This window comes from Physeter macrocephalus, chromosome 10 (genome assembly GCF_002837175.3).
Source record: "Physeter macrocephalus isolate SW-GA chromosome 10, ASM283717v5, whole genome shotgun sequence".
Classification (NCBI taxonomy): Eukaryota; Metazoa; Chordata; class Mammalia; order Artiodactyla; family Physeteridae; genus Physeter; species Physeter macrocephalus.
In genome coordinates, this window is record NC_041223.1 from 87037389 (window position 1) to 87042494 (window position 5106).

General features: G+C 37.8%; 1 non-coding gene across 1 annotated transcript; it reads left to right on the plus strand.

The window, feature by feature from the left end:
* The first annotated feature begins 2418 nt into the window (after positions 1 to 2418).
* TRNAA-AGC (transfer RNA alanine (anticodon AGC)) lies at positions 2419 to 2490 on the plus strand. Its single transcript has one exon. It is a non-coding gene; the product is annotated as a tRNA-Ala (tRNA).
* The last annotated feature ends 2616 nt before the right edge of the window (positions 2491 to 5106 follow it).

Sequence of the window (5106 nt, forward strand, 5' to 3'; positions counted from 1 at the left end):
TGGGGATATATGTATATGTATAGCTGATTCACTTTGTTATACAGCAGAAACTAATACAACATTGTAAAGCAATTATACTCCAATAAAGATGTTAAAAGAAAAACACACTATATGACTCGGCCATTCCACTTCCACATATTTACATAGAAGAAAATAAAATATGCATCCATAGGAAGAATTATACGTGAATGCTCATTCTAGCTTCATTTATAAGGGCCAATACCTGGAAATAATCAAAGTGTATAACAACAGGTGAATGGATATACAAAGGTATTTTATATGTAGTATATACAATGGAATACTTCTCATCAAGAAAAAGGAAGAAAATATTGATACAAGTAGTCACACAGACAAATCTCAGGATAATTATGTTGAGTGGACAATCCAGACCAAAAAAATACTTACTGTATGATTCTATTATACAAAATCCTATAAAATGCAAACCAAAGCTTAGAGACAGAATGCAGATCAATAATTTCAAGGGCAGTGGAGGGGAAGGTGAGGGGCAGGATGGGATTACAAATGGGCACAAGGAAACTCTGAGGGATGAAGTATATGCTCATTATCTTGATTGTGGTGATAATTTCATAGTTCACATATGTCAAAACATCAATTTTACACTTTAAGTATGTGCAATTTTAAAATATGTATAAAATGACAGTTCTAAGTATTGACAAGGATATGGCATAAGCAAGCCTCTCATAGATTTTTGGGTAGGAGTGTAAAACGGTTTGGAAAACAATTGGACCTCATTTATAAAATTCAACATATACCTGCCCTTTGACTCAGCATGTCCACTACTAGTTATTTACTCAATACCAGTGAAAACATGTGTCTACAAAAAGTCCTGTACAAGAATGTTCATAGCAGCAGTATACATAGTATCCAAACACTATAAAAGCAACTCAAATACTCAAGAGAAGTGAATGGGCAAATAGATTATGGTATACATATTCAATGGAATACTTCTGATAATAAAAAAGAAATGAACTACTGGTAAACACAACCATGGGTAAGAATCTTTAATATACCGAAGAAGCCAGGCATGAAGGAGTACATGTTATAATGGTTCCATGTCTATGAAGTTTTAAAAAAGGCAAAACCATAGTATGGTGATAGAAATCAGAAAAGTACTTCCCTTCAGGTGTAGGGGAGGAAGGGCTGTCTGGAAAAGGGGAGCTTTGAGGAATAATAGACATATTTAAAATCATGATACAAATGGTGGTTAAGCAAGTATACACATTTGTCATCAAGATTCATTAAACTCTGCATATAAGATCTGTGGATTTTATTGTATTTACATATCTCATTATCTCAATAATAAAGTAGTTATAAAAATAATTTATCATGATATAATGAATATATTATATCCAAAAATGAAAAGAGGGTCTCACTGCACCTGAGGAAGAGTGGGGCAGAAAATGCTTCACAGAAAAAACAACACCGGAGCTGAAGGTTGAATTTGCTAATAATGTAATTTAAGGAAGAAAATTACCAAACTATGCAAAAGCATGGAGCCATGGTAGGTTGTGGTCTGTTTGGGAAGCAGATCTGGGCTGCAAAGAAAATAGCATGGTCAGAGAGGCAGGAGATGAGGCTAGAAGTGTGGACAGGGATTAAGCTGTGATAGGTCCTAGGCACCAAACCAATTTTAACTTTGTACCATCGGTCTTGGAAGGTGATTAAATGATTAAGTCGCAAATGAACTTTAGCAATCTATTAGCTTAAAACCATCATCTTAGAGTCTCTGATTCTCATTTGCCCCTGAAAATCATAATGACATACTCTATTCAGAGGGTTCTTTTTAGACTGTTTGCTTTGTCAATTTGGCCATTTGTAGCTATGATCTTGCAGGAGGATGGAAGTTGTACAGACATAAGAACAGCTCATAAGATAAAGTCTAATCTGAAGACCATGATAGAAGCAAAGATCTGACAAGTCTGCAATTGGGGCGTACTTTCAGGAAGTGATTTAGAGAGTAAGTTTCTTGTTTCTTTGTTGTTATTGTTTGCCATGAGGCCAGCAGAGTAGGTCAAGTTCAGTAATACTAGCTGAAATTGGAAAGTGTCTCTTGGGGAGGAAGAGGTAGTCGAAGGAGAAGTTCTAAGAATCGAAAGGAAGATATTCAAGAGAGAAATAACATTTACACTCTGAAAAGTAGCCAGAAAACCTGGGTAGGAGTCTCACAGCTCAGAAGCCTATGGTAAGAGAAGCACCCAGTTGAGTACTCGGGGATAATGGAGAAATCTACTAGAAAAGCACTTGAGTTTCTCCCTGAATCTGAGGGTTGTTCATCAACCTTCAGAATATTTTTTTCTTCTTTTGATTTTATCACCTCTGCTGGTTTTTTTTTTCCCCTTACAGTTCAGGAGTCCTGTTATCGCCTACAAGGTGCTGTTTAACAACGTTTTAGGGAGAGGGGGTGTAGCTCAGTGGTAGAGCATGTGCTTAGCATGCACAAGGCCCTGGGTTCAATTCCCAGCACCTCCATTTGGGGTTTTCTCTCACCTCCCTCACAGCTAAAATCTTTCAACCTGACAATGCCCTTGAAAGCTAAGCCACCGGGCAAGTATTATCCTCATTTTATAATAAAGAAACAAACCTAGACCCTTTCCCTTCAATCCAGACCCTGTTATCTACAACAGACTTCCAAATTGTTTCTCTCAAAAGTACTGTAAAAAGCAAAGAAGAGCAAACAGCTACCACAGCAGATCTTTACGATATGCTGCCAGATTCCACTGTACTTAAACCCGAATGTTACCATAAATATCATTCTCGGTAGCACAACCGTATTTGTTATAATATTAACCTTTTAAACTTTTTACACCTAACACTTCACCCCACCAGATTTTGAGTAAATCGATGCTCCAGAAACATGCAATACACTTATTCTTTTCCTTCCAGGTCAATTGGCACATTGATGCCAATGCCAAAGAGGGAACTGTGGACCCACGGAATCAAGTGCTCACATGCCCTTGTGCACTGTGTGGCAGGCAAGTGCCACACCCCCACTGCAATTCACACGCCCACGATACAGGATTCAGTACTACTCGTATGATCTTACGTCTAGAAACTGATAAACTCCAAATTAATCTCAGAGATAAATGCTGAATATTTCTAAAACTGATTTTCTTACAGCACTACTATGAAATTATCATCTATGCTTTCAGGCAGAATCAAGAGACAAGAAAAGAAATAGAAATAGTTCAATTCCTCATAAAAAAAGTTTCTAATTGAAAGTCAACATCATAAATTGAATATGTGATTAAAACAATACTACAGGGCTTTCTATTATAAAAACTCTCTTAGAACTCTATTTCATGATTTTATTTTGATTTCACCTTCTTCCTCCTACCCCTTCCCCCTCTTTTTTTAAAAAAAGATTTTTAAACAGTTACTGATTTCCTAACATAAACATCTGTTTGGATGAAAAACTTGGCATCATTTTTATGTTGGTTGTCGGGATTCAAATAGATTTGAAATTCCATTTTCCCAATTTCTTATCTGTTCTTTTCTGAGAGTGTATATTTCTATCAAATTTATACTTATTTGAATAATCTTCCATAATTCTTGCCATTGAGGTCACCATAAGGGCACCTAGAAAATGTTCTTCACAAACATCTTTCCACAAGATCTCTCATGGGAGAACAGCTGAAAACTACTTTACATTAGTGAAGTAGTCTCAATTTTCCAAATTTGCCCAGGAAAGGAGTTTAAAAGTGCTATAAAGGCATGCTTCAAGGTTGAAATAGAAAACTCAAGCCTTTGACCAGGGCTGCAGTCCTACTCTGTCAGGGGCAAACTTTTGGCAAGCCCTTAACGTCCCTTAGTATAAAGACAATCTGCCACCAGAATTTATGGCTGAGTCTCCGCTGACACCCGTAAGTAAAGAGTTATCTACTTTTTATCATCCATAAGTTCTCCAGTTTCTCAGGGCTACTCACTTAAAAGCAAAGGGTCCTTAATGACTGCTTTCTCTAGCAGAAAACTCCACCCATTGTATTTATTTTTGTTTAAACAATTATCTTTTAAAGAGATTTGAACAATAATTTTAACACCTTAATATATTTACCCTTGGAAACACCATTTTCAGAGCTCCTTATTCCTTTGTGCAGATCTGTATTTCCATGGGTCACCATTTTCCTTTTGCCTGAAGGACGACATTTAAACATTTCTTGTAGTGCACTATTATCTGTAATCATTCCAGGTGGTTCTTTCTCTAGCCTTAGATAGTTTCCTCATACATATGAGCTGATCAGTATTCAGCTGAATACTCCAGGGGGCCATCTGCAGATTTCTGGGTTCTTCTCTCTGTCCAGCTCTTTTCTCTTAGATACTCTGTCCCTAGCCACCCTCACTTCCTCAGACTCTCAGATCCATCCCATGTCGTACAGATATCCATCCTCATGTGAATTTCCCACCCCCCCCATGTCTGCCTACAGGCCTTCTCCTCACAGAACTCAGAAGCAAATCCAAGAGCTCTGTTAAAGGGCCAATATCTAAGACTGAAAACAGGTATCTTCCCATCCCTAACAAAACATATCCTTTCCTTTTTGCCTGTTGTGGGTTGAATTGTGTCCCCCAAAAGATATGTCAAAATACCTCAGAGTATGACCTTATTTAGAAATAGGGTTGTTGCAGATAAAATTCATTAAGATGAGATCATACCGGAATAAGATGAGCCTTTAATCCAAAATGATTGGTGTCCTTCTAAGAGAGGATGTGAAGACTCAGGAGAAGACTGCTTTGTGAAGAGACAGATAGAGGCAGGGACAGGAGTGGTGAGGCTACAAGCCAAGGAATGCTAAGGACTGTCGACTATCCCCAGAAGCTGGGAAGGAAGAATTTTATCCGGAGTCCCAGAGGGAGTGTGGCTCTGCTGACACCCTGATTTTGAACTTCTAGCCCTCAAACTGTGACAGAATACATTTCTGTTGTTCCGATCCACCCAGTCTGCAGTACTTTAATGCAGCCCTAGGAAACTAATACACAGCATAAAATGCTTAAGCAAACCTGCTCTTCCATCTGCACCCAAAACTTTACCAAATACTTTCTGATATCTCTAAACTCCATTTGAGCCCAATATGAATTCATGAACAAGAAGGA